The sequence below is a fragment of the Pan troglodytes genome, chromosome 15, assembly GCF_028858775.2.
Source record: "Pan troglodytes isolate AG18354 chromosome 15, NHGRI_mPanTro3-v2.0_pri, whole genome shotgun sequence".
Taxonomy (NCBI): Eukaryota; Metazoa; Chordata; class Mammalia; order Primates; family Hominidae; genus Pan; species Pan troglodytes.
This window is the reverse complement of record NC_072413.2, coordinates 78,128,418-78,145,407: the sequence shown is the minus strand read 5'-3', so window position 1 is coordinate 78,145,407 and position 16,990 is coordinate 78,128,418. Positions and strand designations below refer to the sequence as shown.

Below are 16,990 nucleotides of genomic sequence, written 5' to 3'. Positions count from 1 at the left end.
TTTTTTCCTCCCTCTGATTTCTTTCAGGACTTTTTCTTTCTTTTTGATATTTTTATAATTTGGAAATAATATGTCCAGGTGTAGTTGATTTTTGTTTGTTGGTTGACTAGTTGGGTTTCTTTCTTTCCTTTTTTTTAAATTTTTTAATTTTGACATTTATCCTGCTTGGTATTCTCTGAGCTACCTGAATTTTTGGCTTGGTTTCTGACATTAGTTTGGAGAAATCGTCAGTTATTAGTCTAAAATACTTTTTCTTTCCTTTATCTTTTTCTTTTCCTTTTGGTATTTCTATTACACATACGTTAGATTTTTCTGTAGTTGTCCCACAGTCCTTAGATATTCGGTTTTGGTTTGGGTTTTTTCAGTCTTTATTTTTTTTTACTTTTCTGTTTTGGAGGTTTCTATTGGTATATCCTCAAGCACGGAGATTCTTTTCTCAGCTGTATTTGGTCTACTAATAAGCCTATTAAGGACATTCTTTATTTGCGTTATAGTCTTTTTGATCTCTAGAATTTCTTTTTAGTTCCTTCTTAGGATTTCTGTCTGTGTGCTTACATTGTCCATGTGTTTTTGCATGCTGTTTACTGTATCCATTAAGGCCTTTAAATATTAACCATACTTGCTTTAAATCCTGGTCTGATAATTCCAAGATCCCTGGCATATTTGCTTCTGATGCTTGTTCTGTCTTTTCAAGTTGTGTTTTTTGCCTTTTAGTATTCTTGGTAATTTTTTTTTTTTTTTGATAGCTGGACATAACATACCAGATACATGGAATTGTTGTAACTAGACCTTTAGTAATGTGATGGTAAGGTGTAAGGGGAGGAAAAGTGTTCTATAGTCTTGAGATTAGGTCTTTTAGTGACCCCAGGCCTCTGGGTTGTGAATTTCACAAGTGTTTCTCAATATTTTTCTTCTTTCTTAGATAGGACAGGATGGCTACCATCGGATAGAGTTGAATATTTCCCTTCTCCCATGTGGAAGGCTAGAGCTGGCTGGAGTTGGGTATTTCTCTTCTCTCAGGTCATTTAGGCTTTGATTGTATCCCAGCAGGTTTCGTTTTGGTTAACTAGTTTCTCCTGAGGACAGACCTTGTTAAAAGAACAGAGTGCTCTAGTGTATTTCAATTTTTTTTTTTCTCCTCTCCCTGCAGGAAGCTGGATGGGATTTTCTCAAGCACTTACCCTAAGAAGAATCTGGTCAAGCTCCTGGAGGCAAAACTCAGAAAAATACGACAGCTTCCCACGACTAGGTCCTTCTGGAATTTTTAACTCTCAGACTTGCTCACACAGAGCCTCTAGCAATTTGTTAATTACAGTTCAGATTTTTTTTTTCAACTCAGGCTATGGTTCCTGCAGTGATTTCCACTTGTAAGTTTCCTGGTAAGCTTGACTCCCTGTATTCGCCTATCTCTCTAATCTTAGGAATAGTGTTTTGTCCTATGTCTCAACCTTTCTTATCAATCTAAGAGGAGTTACTGAAATCCAGAAGTCTTAGTGGCCATTATTTTTAACTTCTTTAATAAGAATCATTAAATCAGAATAACTTGATTAGTATTAATATATACATTTGATAAGGACAGGCCCAGAGGAAGGAAGGGCCCTATGGATAGAGCTCTCAGAGGTGACGTTGTGGAGTTTAAAGGGACTTGGATTGACCTAGAAGGATGGGCAAGCTTTAGATAGAGAAGATAGGTGGTTTTTCATTTAGAAAATCAATTATTTACTAAGTATCCATTGTTGTGACTAAAGAGGACAAATGCAAAGGCACTAAACTATGTCAATCATCCTTACAAGGCAGAATTCAATTCAGTAAAAGAACTGAGGATATGAGCTATGTTTTAATTTTTTCTTTATTTCTCCCTCTTGAATGAACAGACATTGAAATAACTAAAATACAACCAATGATGAATGTTTTGAGCACCCATTAGTTCACAGATAAGCCACTAGTTATTGTAAGGCACTACATTATAATGTGTATACACAAATAATATAAAATATGGTTTCTTACAATATGAGAGTTTAGTGTAGTTGATAAATAAGAAATCCAAACATAAAGATATCTAATGTTCCTGACATAACCTTCAAATGTACTGAGGCTTAAAATCTGGAAGGTTTGCTCTTTAACTCTATCTCCAAGGACCTTGAGAAAAATATTGGAGGAGAAACAGAAAAAATGCATTTGTAAAATAAGGGAGTCTTCTAGCTAGCATTCAGCCCTTAAAATAAGTATTTCAGGAAGTTATGTAAAAGAATTGCCTAGAGTAAGGCATTCTATTAGGACTTTCTCTGAAGGTATTCACAATTCTTTTCTGGATTTACATAGGTGAGGATTCACTATGGCTTAATCATCTTAGTCAACTATAATGGCCTTGATTTGTGCAAGATCCAAAAGGAAAAGAAGACAGAGTCAGAGGCATGGAATAAATCCCCCCCACAGACTAGTCCAAAAAGTTGAAAACTTTCAACTGGGAAAATGCAGGCGATGATTGTAAGGTTAATGAGATGTCCTGGGTGAGGCTGCACATCTAGACATTGGGTTAAGGGGTGTACCTGTAGAAGATAAATTAGATTCCTGCTGCAGAGCTCCACTTGGAGCACATGCTGACATTTGCATTTTGTAGTTCAAATATTCAGGAGGAACAATTCTGGGTCATGAAGCTGCCTAGGTCTTCCAGAGTAGTAGCAGAGATTCCAGGTACCTCTTGATAAATTGTGGTTACATTAACTGGTCCAAACCAGGGAGATTTGGCTGAGAGGATTCTGTGACAGCATGATCCCATCCTCTTCCATTCCTGCTTCAGAAAAGGGAATTTGACTTCTGTTTTCTCTCCTGGCTTCGACCTCCCCTACTACATATTTTTCCTTTCCCGTCAAAAAAGGCAACTTTTTTTTCAAGGAGCATAGAGATGGGATGGCATGGAGTGCACTGTATAGTTAATACAATTTACGTAATCAGGTAAAAATCGTGATTTATCCACTTTAGAAACGTGTGAGGTGGCTGGGTGCGGTGGCTCACACCTGTAATCCCAGCACTTTGGGAGGCCGAGGCGGGCAGACCACCTGAGGTTGGGAGTTTGAGACCAGGCTGACCAACATGGAGGAACCCCGTCTCTACTAAAAATACAAAATTAGCCCAGCGTGATGGCGCATGCCTGTAATCCTAGCTACGTGGGAGGCTGAGGCAGGAGAATCGCTTGAACCCGGGAGGCAGAAGTTGCGGTGAGCTGAGATCGCGCCATTGCACTCCAGCCTGGGGGACAAGAGCAAAACGCCATCTCAAAGAAAAGAAAAGAAACGTGTGAGGCAATTTAAGCGATTTGTTCACACGTGTGCAGACCCTGTGTCTACGTGTCCTCATAGGTGTCCACCTCATAGGTGTTCACTGCTGGTCTTGATCTCTCGACCTCAGGCGATCCACACGCCTTGGCCTCCCAAAGTGCTGGGATTACGGGCATGAGCCACCACGCCCAGCTAAGTATGCTTCTAATTATACTTTAAGGATATATGAATATAAGCTATTATATGTTGCAATGACTGAAATCCCCTAAATTCATTCTTTATCAGCATCCTCACCTAATGTGGCAGGAAAGTTACTCATCAGGCATTTCTGCTTCAGCCACCAGGCAGGTTTTAGTGCCTTTTGTGTTTCTGTTTCTGTTTTAATACCTCATAGGTTACCTTTGTTACCTTTATGGTTTGAGGTTTAAGTGCTGTACTCATTCTAAGGGAAGAAGGAATGCATTGTAAACGTTTGACATAGTAAAGTTTCTGTAAAGTGAAGTAAATTTAAGGGGAATTTAAGAAATTCCTGCCATCTGATGGCAATAGGGGAAGCTAGTCCTCTATTTCCAAGAAGATCATCTTATGGAGACAAACCTCCCTCGCTTTTGTAATAGCTACACTCTTCATCAAACCCAACACTAACTTTTTTGGTCAATGCTACTACTGAATCACTAAATCTACCAAATTAAGTATGCTTCTTTTTAAAATGTATTTTTAATGAATTTTTCTTTTCTTTTCTTTTTTTTTTTCGCTCTTGTCGCCCAGGCTGGAGTGCAGTGGCGCAATCTTGGCTCACCGCAACCTCCGCCTCCCGGGTTCAAGCGATTCTCCTGCCTCAGCCTCTGGAGTAGCTGGGATTACAGGTGCCTGCCACCATGCCTGGCTAATTTTGTATTTTTAGTAGAGACAGTGTTTCACCACGTTGGCCAAGCTGGTCTTGATCTCTCGACCTCAGGCGATCCACATGCCTTGGTCTCCCAAAGTGCTGGGATTACGGGCATGAGCCACCACGCCCAGCTAAGTATGCTTCTAATTATACTTTAAGGATATATGAATATAAGCTATTATATGTTGCAATGACTGAAATCCCCTAAATTCATTCTTTATCAGTACTTCTTAAGGAAAGTTTTCTTCTGGTATATGTGTTCTCAGTTCATGCACACATTTTCAAAAGCAACTCCTTGGATATGTCAAAGAATATGTACTCATAATTTGCAAAGTTCAAAGCTGTGGCCTGCATTCACTTCTGTTTCCTTTGTTCTGGTGCTCAGGGCCTCTGCACAGAGATTGGTGAATGAGATATGGCTCATATTCTTATTATATCTTTAGGAGATTTGTCACTTTCCATTACACATAAACACTTATATATACATACATAAATATATTGCCAATAATAGTCTTTACAGTTCATTCCTTGGTATGCAATGGTTACCTTCTAAAGCCTAGAGAGAAAAAAAAGGATTCCTTCATATAGTTAAGGAGAGAGATAGATGGAACTCCAATTGAATTCGCAGTTGCCATTCTAGTGACCAGATAGAGTAGACCAGGCATGCTCCTATTAGGTGTGTAACATGATTATGGAAAAGACATCAAAAATTTATCGAGGGTAAGGGCTATTTCTGTGTTTTGATGATTCCGGTATACTTAGTTACACCTGTAGCTCAGAAACACTAAACGAGTCTGTCTCCCGGTTTTGTTTTGAGCTGGAAGGCCTCCAAATAATGTTTACGTGCCAATAATCCCATGAATGCTGTGTTGGTTCATTGGCTTCCTGGTCACTATTTGGAAATAGCTCTCTAAAGTCACCAGTGACGTCTTTGCAATCCAGACAAATGCAGGAGTTATTATTTGTTTTTTTTTTTAGTCCTCACTCTTCACATTTCAATAGCATTTGGCATTTCTCTTACAGTTTTTTCTCTTTCATTGTTCTCTCTTCTCATCTAGTGTATTAAAAATGAATGTTTCTATAAAATTATTTCTATGTATTCTGCTTTTCTCTCTTGCACTTATTTTGAAGTAAGGAGATTAGATATCAGAACTTCAGGTTTTAAAAAAAGAAAATGAAATAAGGAGAGAAGAAATGTCATTGCAAATTGCAGTTAGCATTTGGTTTGACAGTGAGGAATAGAGACCTAAAATAATAGTGACTTAAACAAGAAAAAAAGCTTATTTTTTTCTCTCATGTGAAAGTCTCAAGCCAGGCAATCTGGAGTGGTATGGGAGCTCTGCTCCATACAGTCTTCAGAGATCTAGGCTCTCTCAAGCTCTCTGCTCTCATCTTATGATGCCTTATTGCCCCTTATGTACTCATAGTCTAGGCAGAAAGGTAGACAAAGGAACAGAAAAAAAGAGCAAAGTGTGTGTGTACCATCTCTTTTAAGGAGGTCCTTGGGAGCTGCTTTATGGATATGTTCACTTATATCTCATTGGCCAGTACTTTGTCATCCAGTGATCCTGCTTACCTGCAAAAAAGGTCAGGAAATGTAGTCTTTATTCTGGATAGCCATATGCCCATATGAAAATTTTATTACTGTAGGAGTGGAAAATAGATATTTGTAAAGACTTTCTCCTATATTTTCTTTTACCAGTTTTAATATTTGCTTTTTATAAGTATGTGTTTTACCCATGTGCAGCTAGTTTTGTTTATTGTATTAGGTAATAAACCTAATTTGACTTTACTTTCCTATCAGGTAATTAATTAATGGAGTACCCTTTATTAATTTTCTCCCAATGACCTATAGTGGCCTTTCTGACAATGTTCCCAAATATGCACGGATCTGTCCCTATACACTCTATTCTGGATTTTCCTCATCTATTGTCTTTCCTGTACCAATACCATATGACATCTTTATTGTGAGCTTAAATCATAAGAAATGGCCAATATTTGTTTTGGACCTGTAAAAAGTCAGTTTCATGGGATTCAAAATTAATGCTATAGTTTTATGATAAGCTTTGTTATAGCCAATTACTTCCCTAACTTTTCTCATTGACATTTTCTTTCTAAGGAGTATATTGATTATTATTGGCACCGTACTTTTTTAGATATACTTTAGAATTGGCTTTCTCTGTTCCGAAAAAAGAACACTTTTAGCATTTTAACTTGAATTGTGTTGAATTTATACATAATTTTGTGAGATAATGGACATCTATTTAGTATTCCATCTTCCTATCTGTGAACATGGTATACATTTACATTTATTAGGTATTCTTTGATGCTTTTCAATTAAATTTTTAATTTTCTCAATAAATATCTTCCACATCTTCTAACATAACTTGGTACAATATTTTAGTCCTATCTTATTCACATTACTATAATTATTTTGCATCCTGTCATTATTTGTATTCACCCACATATTTATCAATGTATTTGCTTATCATTTCTTCTCAAATATCAATCCTACTTCGTGAGCTGACCTTTTTTCTTCTTGAAAAACATTCTTCAAGTCTTCCTTTGGTGAGAAAGTGCTGCTACTAAAGTTTTCCTATTTTATTTTTTTGTCTACAAATATCTTTATTTTACTCTTGTTCTTGAATGAAAGTTTAGGCAAAGATATAATTATTGGTTGTATCTATATATAACTATATAATATCTATATATATTATATCAGTCTATGTTAGATTGACCATTATCTTCCCTGAACCCTTTGGAAATGTTATTCTACTGGTGTTTCCAAGATTGCTGATGAGAATCTGCTGACAGTCTGTTACCCATTTGTGTGTCTATCTATCTATATATAGATAGATAGACACACACACACACACACACACATATATATACATATAGACACACACATATATTTCTCACCAGCTGCATTTTAGGTTTTCACTTTGTCACTGGCATTTTGAAATTTCACTACCTACCATGTAATTAAAGTGTGGGGCTGAGCGTGTTGGCTCACACCTTTAATCCCAGCACTTTGGGAGGTCGAGGACAGTGGAGCACCTGAGGTCAGGAGTTCCAGACCAGCCTGGTCAACATGGTGAAACACCATCTCTACTAATTTTTGGGCAAAGACACACCCCAAAATTAGCTGGGCGTGATGGCACGCACCTGTAAATCCCAGCTACTCAGGAGGCTGAGGCAGGAGAATCGCTTGAGCCTGGGAGGCGGAGGTTGCAGTGAGCTGAGATTGCTCCACTGCACTCCAGCCTGGGTGACAGAAAAAGAGTCTGTCTCAAAAAAATAAAAAATAAAATAAAGAAATAAAGGGTGGATTTTCTTTTACTTACTTTTATTGGTGTTTGTTGTACTTTGTGAATTAAAGATACATGTCATAGAGACTGAAAAATTCAAAGCTATTATTTCTTTCTTTTTTTTAAGATAAGGTGTCACTTTTTTTTTTGTTTTGTTTTGAGATGGAGTCTTGCTCTGTCACCCAGGCTGGAGTGCAGTGGCGTGATCTTGGCTCACTGCAACCTCTGCCTCCTGGCTTCCAGTGATTCTCCTGCCTCAGCCTCCTGTGTAGCTGGGACTACAGGCGTGGCCACCATGCCTGGCTAATTTTGCATTTTTAGTAGAGACAGGGTTTCACCATGTTGGCCAGACTGGTCTTGAACTCCTGACCTCAGGTGATCTGCCTGCCTCAGCCTCCCAAAGTGCTGGGATTACAGGTGTGAGCCACCGTGCCTGGCCATGGTTCTTTCACCCAGGCTGGAGTGCAGTGGTGCTATCTCAGCTCACTGGAACCTCTGCCTTCCAGGCTCAAGTGACCTCCTGCCTCAGCCTACCAAGTAGCTGGGGCTACAGGCATGTGCCATTGTGCCTGGCTAATTTTTCGTTTGTTTGTTTTTTATAGAGACAGGGTCTCACCATTGGTGCCCAGACTAGTCTCATATGCCTAGGCTCAAGTGATTTGCATGCCTCAGTTTAACAAAGTGCTGGGATTATAGGCATGAGCCACCACACCCAGCTTCAAAGCTATTATCTCTTTGTGTCAACTCTTCTCCATTTCTCTGTTTTATTTTCCTTTGTAAACTCCAAATAGATGTATGTGTGTCCTGATCATTCTGTTCTCAAAGTCTCTTACACTTTTTTAAATTTCAAAGACGTTGCATTGTTTTTAGTTTCTTCAGATCTTTTTTACAAGTTCTTCAATTCTCCCTTCAGCTGTGTCTAACCTATTGTTTAACCAATCTGCTGAGTTTTGAAGTTCAAAATTTACATTGTTCATTTATACAAGTTATTTTGAGTTCTTTTTCAAATGTGCCTGGTGAATTCTTGAAAACACCTTGTTCTATTGTTCTTATTTTTAATTATCTTTCACCCCCCCAAAATTTAAAGCATACTTTAAAATAATTTGTATCTGATTCTTCAATATCTGATGACCATGGGTTATTTTTCTACTGGCTCTTATTTTTAGTACATTATTTAATTGAGTTTTTGATAATTTTCTTTTGTAAGCTTTCCTTTGGCTGATATTAATTTATAGGGATCCTGAGGAACCTAGGTTAAGAAAACGTATCTCCACACAGGATCTGTGTTTCTTCTGCCAGGTGTCCTGGGCTACTATCAGCCTGGAAACCCTTAAACATTAATTTTGCTTGTGGTCTACTAGAATGCAAAGATAATAAATGTTCAAATCTCCAACCCATGTGAGGGCAGGCTTATCATTATGTTTTTTTTGTTTTGTTTTGTTTTGTTTTGAGATGGAGTTTTGTTCTTTTTGCCCATCCTGGAGTGTAATGGTGCGATCTCGGCTCACTGCAACCTCTGACTCCCTGGTTCAAGTGATTCTCCTGCCTCAGCCTACTGAGTAGCTGGGATTACAGGCGTGTGCCACCATGCCTGCCTCATTATGAATTTTGAAGGGAGGCTCATTTTTTCTTTCTACCAAGACCTAAGGCAAACTGATTCCTCTGTTCCTCTCTTTCCCAGCGGATGAAATCTTTTCTGGCTTACATTTTTTTTTATTGAGGGAATATCGCTTCAAGTAACCCAACTTTCTCCAGAAGGCTCAGATTTGACTTATTACCTTGAGCCAGACTGAAGGCTTTTTCACTTTCCCTGGTTGTAAACATTAAAAAACCCAAGCATCTAGATTCCTGCTCTCAGGAGATGCCCTTGGACAGTCTGTGAGTTTAGCATTTGCTCACACTAAGTTTCAAGCTCTTTTTAGCCTTTTTGAACCGTGAATTTCTTTCACTTTCTTTGTTGCTCATTAATGCATTTTAAATTCTATTTATTTTATTGTATCCAGAATTTCTTAGGGTTTATGGTAGGTTTTTCCTAGAATATGTAGCCAATCATATTGTCAAATGCTGGTTTTCCTTCCTTTGGAATGGTATCCATTCCTAATTATGAGCATCATCAATACTATGCTTATGACAGTGAATCCTACTCCATACCTTCAGACTTCAACTTTCATCTACTTGCTACTTCCCAAGGCATTTGGAAATATGAACTAGCAACTTCAATATTTTATTAGCTGTTAAAGCTCTCAAGGTGTCCAAAATAAAATTTATCTTCTTCCACAAATTGATTCTCCCATTAAACATTGCTATTTTGTTATTATAACATGTCAATATTATTCCTACTTTTTTCATATGTAAACCTTGAAAATACTAGAAATGATTACTGAACTTTAGTGTATTTCATGCAATCTGTCACTGACCCTTCTTTGTCCCAATGCCTGTATTATAAATGATCATTTCTAATTCCCACCCAGAATACAAGGTCCTAACTACCTCAATTAAGATTAATTCCATATAATTTTAATGCAACTAGTAGATATCGATCATCTGCTTTGTGAAAGGTAATATGCAAGCTGCTACAGATTATACAAAAGACATACATTATTTGGTCATTTCCATAACGTTCTTAGTTTCACAGGAATAACAAAAATACGATATTGCTGGGCACAGTGGCTCACGCCTGTAATCTCAGCACTTTGGGAGGCCAAGGCAGGTGGATCACTTGAGGTAAGGAGTTGAGACCAGCCTGGCCAACATGGTGAAACCCCGTCTCTGCTAAAAATACAACAATTGGCCTGGCATGGTAGTGGGCACCTATAACTCCAGTGACTTGGGAGGCTGAGGCAGGAGAATTGCTTGAACCTGAGAGGCAGAGGTTGCAGTGAGCTGAGATAGTGCCATTGCACTCTAGCCTGGGCAACAGAGGCAGACTTCATCTCAAAACAAAAAATATCTATTACATCTATCTATTATTATTGTTTAATTAAGTATGGACTAAATATAATCAATTGCCTAAATATATGGGTCAGGTATGGATGGGGGAAAGAAAGGAGAGATTTCATTGTTGGCTGAATTTAGGGAATGAAATGAAAGATAATACAAAAAAGCAGAGCTGGGAGCTGAGCGAGAGGGTTTTCTGATGACATTATCTCAGTACCTGAATCTAGCTAACCAAGCCACTAATTTCCCTCTTCCTTTTCTTTATTTTTCTTTAGTTTCTTCTGGCTAACTTCATTTTTTTACATTTTTAAAACAAATTGGTTATTTTATTCTAGCCATCTTTCTTTCCCTTTTGGAAGTATAATTAGGGTTTAATTTCGATAATAAAAAAACGTATTTCTCTATGTCTGGTGAGGTTTTAATCTTGCAGTGCTCTGAAATGTTCACCCCTTCCTCTGCAGTTACTACTGCTCCTCAATGCTCATGCCCCCTTAAAGCCCACCTTGACTCCTATCACTGTTTTCTTCCATTTTAAGGTATCTATTACATTTATTTTCTGGGGTTTTTTTTTTAGAACAAAAATACAACATGTAGCTAAGCATTAACTATTTTCTATCTGTGTTAATTCCTGTCTTTGATAAACATTTAATATAGGAAAGTAAGTATTTTGTAGTCATCTTTCTATTCTTCCAGTGATAAACACAGTGACTGATTGATAGTGCTTAATACATGTTCATTAGAGTAAATTTTGTGGAGAGAGGACTGTTCCCTGGGAAATAAATAAAACAAAAACAAAAAACACTTCATTCCTCCTACAGCTGCCACCAACTACAGTGAAGTCTGATGCATCATGCATATTTAGGAGACAATTTATTCTAGACTTTATGGGTGGCCAAGAATGTTTTTTTCAAATATTAATATTCTTGCGTCAGAAGTATACTTTAAAATTAACCTTCAAACAGAGAAACGAATTATTGGCTACAAATGTAGATTATTAAAAGTATTTTAACTCAGTTCCAGAGAATTTGTTCCATCATTGGATTCATTAATTTACAGACTTTGAGTCTCTGATTCTAATTTGCCACTAGTAATATTGACTTTTTAAAAAATCATGAATTATGTGTGTTATATTTGCTGTCCTCTATAAAATATAAAGAAATTCTGCTTTAGATCTGGAGAAACACATGTTTAGGTTACTCACGGTTGGCGATTCTATGACTATGGTACTGCTAATCTATGACCATGGAGGCAGAGATCTTATTCGTCGTGTTCATTCTTTTTATCTTTAGTGAGTTTCCAATATAGTTCCCTGAACATGATAGGTTCTCAATAAATATTTGTTGAATAAGTGAACAAATTAATGTAAATATATATTAAGGACCAACACTTATGTTTATACAAGCTGGATCTTGTACAATATACCATTTTCAGAATATAATGATATATGGTCACACAAGTAAATTGGCATTGCTATTGCAAAGGATTTATTTGGTGTTCAATAAGGTAAAGCGCTAACGCAAATAGAGAAAAATGAGAGGCCAAAGAAACATGAGAACAGCAGGCAGATATTTTATAATACGCTTCACATTTTTAAGTTACTAAATAATGTAATTTCATGAGAGAGCCTTGTTTCATTATGAAGTTTGTCAATAAACAGAATGATGGCCTGAGTGGTTAGAATATCTAGTCTTTTGTTGTAGCTCTGCTGTTTACCACCTATGTGACCCTGGGTTATATCATATCACCTTTCTGGCCCAATTTCCTTATTTATAATAAAAAGGCTGATTTAATTTTGCTAAGATCTCTCCCAGCTTTAATTCTCTATATTTTGTATTTACTTCGTATATGTTGTATGCTCCAAACTCACTGGCCCACAGTTGGAGGGACTAGCTATCCCTGCTGCTACTCAACTTAAATTGGGGAAATAAAATATAACCAGTAAATAGTTTTCATGCAGGAATGCAAGTCCAGTGAGATCAGATCTTCATATTTTTTTAAAAAAGAAGCCAGAAATCTGATTTCTATGTGAATTTTAAACTTTTAAATATTGGCTATGAAGTCAAATAGCTTTAAAATACTGTTTAATCCAAACAAAACATAACAGCAGTTGGGCTTGGCCCATGGGCTGTCAGTTTATGTTTTAAAAGGATTTTTCTGCCCTTATCATCTTCAATTCCTACTTTTCTGGTCAGTGAACAACAGTTGTTGTACAATATTTTTCTGCTGCCTTTATAAAAGGTAGATCAAGCCTAATAGATTTGGGTCACAATATGTGCGGGTTTAGCGTTCTAGGATGACATTGTAGTTGTGACATGAGGAAAACGATATTCTTGAGCAAATTTGACTTCAGATTTTCAAGGTGCAATATGGCTAAGTTATTTTACATAGCTTATAATCAGAGAATTGTCAAATTATTTAGGAGAAGAAAAGAGATATGTAGGAAGGGTGTCAGAAGTAGTATACCAAGCAATTCAGTAGAAACCTTGGGGTCTATTTCCCACTTTTAATCAATGAGAGAACTTATAAAGTGGACTTGGTGAGGGAGGAATGTTGTTTCATATCTAACCCAATTCTATTTCTTCTACAAGTTTTCTGCCTGGTGAGGTCATCCCAACTTAATTAACATTTAATTGAATCCGAATGGTGTGGCAGAAAATCACATGGACCTTGGAATCAGACTTGGGTGTGAGTCCCATTTCAGTCACTAACTGGATGACTTTAAAGTTATTAATCTTGTCTGTGCCTCAGATACCTCTTTTACAAAAAGAAATAATACTTCACTGTGAAGTATTATTTTTGTTTTATATTTGTATTATATTTGTTGAATGGACTAGAAGTACCACATATACTGATATGGAGTGTATAATAGATGATAGCCAAACTTACCCTAAACTTACACTCTTTTTGGAGCCCTTGCGATGTAAAGGTTTCTGTTTACGCCTTATAGAGGAAATAAACATGAACAAAGCATTATTCCTATTCTCAAGGACTAAATTCTGTAATTGTGGAAATAAAATATAACCATATAGGGCTATCAGTCATGGTAGACTTTAATATACACGAACCAACAGCATGAGAGCACACATGGAGAGAGTTCTGTATTACCTCATTCATGAACACTTTTGTTAACCCTCTAGTTGAAAATTGCTTGAGTTTTGGTTATTTCCATAGGAAGAGCCAGGTTGAGAAGAAATACTAGGAATGATTTCCTGGAGCAAAACACAGCTTGAGAAAATGCATATTTCCCAGAAATCATAGGGCATATAGTAAAGATATTGATGGAAAATTATGGAAGAGATAAAAGATTGGAAAGCAAGGTTTTAAAAGAATGGTGGCATTCACAGAGGTATACAACTTCCCCATCACCAGATTCCAATAGGTCAAGGTCATGCAAAAATGTGGTAAAAGTATAAATTGTGAGATCTACCTTCCAAAAACATCAAGAAGTTTCAGATAAAGTTCAAAAAAGGACAAATGAAATAAAGGATAGAAGAATGACCTAACATTTTGCCTCCTGTGAAGAACAGGTACTCTGTCCTTGAAGAGGTAGAGATTAAAGGAGGACTTGGTAGAACATATTGATTGGACTTAATTTAGAGGAAGGGCCAACTTAGGTGAGAAGTTACAGGAAGCGAAAATAATTAGAAGATCAAAGGTTTTTATCTTAGGGATATGGAGGAAGTCTTATCTCCTTTGGCTTCTACTGTTCTAGCAGAGGCCAAGTATGACTGACTTTCTTTCTTCAGCTATGAGGACATATAAATAGGAACATATCCTCACACACATAAAAAATAATGCTGCAATTCAAAAGGGTGGTGCTATCTTTTCTTGGGTGGAAGAAAAAAATTAGAAGTATTCTCATTCCTATTATTGACATGATTCAAGAAGTTATCACAGGTATAAAAATTGAGCACCAGTTGTGAAAAATGAATATTCTGAAATCAAGAAAGATTTATAAGAATTTTCAAAACTGAATACTTAAAAGGAGGCAGTGAAAAGTTGATTGAATGCTCTAAAAACTGTTTCAGATGTTTGAAACTGAACATTTCTCCAAGAACCAAGGAAATTAAAAAACTGGAATTCTTGAGAGACAAAAAAGTAAAAATTAAATGCAAATTTAGAAAAAAATCCACACGTGAGTGCAAATTTAAAACAAAAAATGCACACATAAAATGCAGAGTAGCAGAACAGAAAGAATAAGAAAGAAATAAAAGAAAATTGTTCTGAACTGACAAGTCTTTGAGAGGATTCACCAATTATTCAGGTAATTTTAATAGAAATATACCAACACCTATTTATAGCTCGTTGAATTTTTGTAAATCAAAGATGAAGTAAACTTAAAAGCACAGAAGCTAATTAGGTTGAAAAATATCTAAGGTGAGACTGGCATTGCACTTCTCCAAAATACTAAAGATAAGAGGAAGGAGAATGAGCAAAAGTGTTTTGAATTTTAAAGAATTGTTACCCAAGACAATATATATATTATTTTTTATATAAATGTACACATATTTGGGCAAGGACAATATATTTCAAATATTCAGGGGCTAGGACATATCTTATAAGTGTATACTTCCTGAAAAAAATTACTTGCATATACATTCTGGGAAGGCAAGTGAAAATGAAGACAAAATCATGAACTCAAAAATAAGAATGCTGGGAGGGAGGCCAAGGCAGGCAGATCACTTGAGCCCAGGAGTTTGAGACCAACCTGGGCAACATAATGAGACCCTCTCTCTACAAAAATACAAAAATTAGCCATGTATGGTGTTGTGCACCTATAGTCCCACCTACTTGGGAGGCTGAGGTGGGAGAATCACCTGAGCCCAGGAAGTCATAGTTGCAGTGAGCTGTGATCACACCTCTGCACTCCAGCCTGGGTATCTGAGTGAGACCTTGTCTCAAAAAAAAAAAAAAAAAAAAAAAAAAAAGGTATTGAGCTCTAAAACTATTTAGCAATAACCTGGAGGTGATAAAACATTTTGCATATAAAATAATCTTTAAAATAGAAGTTACATTCTAAAAGTGATAGTAATTTGCTTTAAGAACTCAACTGAGATTATATCATAAAAACTGGGAAATTGATGAATAAATGAAAGAGTAATAACATAAAATCATGTCATGTAATGCAGTGGGGGAATAAGTGGATACTTTTCATTCTCAATTCTAATAGAGAAACTAGTTTCTAATATCTTTTTTAAGATAGAAGTTAATTAGTTCATCATTGCTAGAAAGAGAACATTATGTAAACCTTCCAAATCACTAGAGAAAAAAAAGAAAGAAAAGATAACCTCAGATAAATCCTATGGTATAGTATTAAACAAAATTAGGAGTAACTTTATATACTAAAATGTCAGCAATGGTGAATTCTATGTTATCCAAGTGTGAAACACATTGACTTGTTTACTTATGTAGTCTTGTTTGTATCTTACATTTTACAATAAATACAGATTAATTATATAATAAAAACAGATAATTTATTTTTGAGTCAGTGTAGCAAATGATACAGAACAAGCAAAACTTATTTTTAAATACAGAAAAATGCTACTGTGATATACTATCAAATGAAAGAAAGCAGGACGTTTCCACTTTTGTAAATAAGGACACATGTAAATAGAACAAAATATCTCTGAATGGAGAAAATAGGGATGAGATTTATATCATTTGTCATAATTTTCTGCACAAATTTCCTGAAATTACCTGGGGTTGTTTAAAAAATAACAATAACAATAAAAAAACCAGTCAAACAAAAAATGTCATGGAGAGGGTTTGGCTGGGGCTGCAGTGGTGAAGGACTTGAATACCAGGGTAAGGGTTTTGGGTGCATTCTTTAGTCAATGGGGAGCCACTGAAGGTTTTAAGATTAAGACAGAAGTATTGTTATTGTTTAGGTTGGGCTCAAGTGGAAAATTGACTGGAATTTATTGTAATTGTCTAGACAGGAAGTAATAAGGGCCAGAACTACATTTTGCAGGATAGGAAAGAGAAGAGACATTTGATCAGAGACAGGAACAATCAAAGGGTCTTGGTGGCAGTATTCAATGACACAGAGTACAGGAAAGAGAGAAGCCAAAGGCATATGGAATCAAAGTTATTGAGGTAAATTGGTACTCATAGCAGGGGTGGGTAGTGAAGGGAAGCAAGAAGAGGGGAAAGTTTAGAAAAAATGATGATGAATTTGATTTTAAATATATTTCTGATGCTGACAAGACATCACACATTTGGGATTTTTATGAGATAATGGGTGCAAATCATATCTTACGTTTTAACTAAACTGCACCTAGAAAGTCTGCTTTAGGACCTGTAATGATCTCATTGAATCATCCTTCCCTTCCTTGACAGCACATGGGCAAAAATAAAAATAAAAACAGAGAGTGCCCAGTCCTCTATGGCCAGTGACCCACACCATGCCTGCTTCCTTCCCTGCCAAGAGATTGGAAGCATAGCTCTAATTCCAATGCCAAAGATCCTACCCAGGTCCAAGGGTCCTTAGGTAAATCACCTTACATTTCCAGCCAGAACTGCTTTTAGACCCTAGCAACTAAGGTCCCTGCTCCGGGCTTGGGACTTTAGAGGTTTGG

At 36.5% G+C, this 16,990-nt stretch overlaps 1 long non-coding RNA gene across 1 annotated transcript in view; it reads left to right on the top strand.

Annotated features, from left to right (window-relative positions):
- The first annotated feature begins 1,150 nt into the window (after positions 1–1,150).
- LOC129136908 (uncharacterized) overlaps positions 1,151–16,990 on the top strand; it is a 168,463-nt gene continuing 152,623 nt past the window's right edge. Inside the window, exon 1 of the long non-coding RNA XR_008538939.2 lies at positions 1,151–1,379. This is a non-coding gene — a long non-coding RNA (uncharacterized LOC129136908). The remainder of the gene's footprint in view (positions 1,380–16,990) is intronic.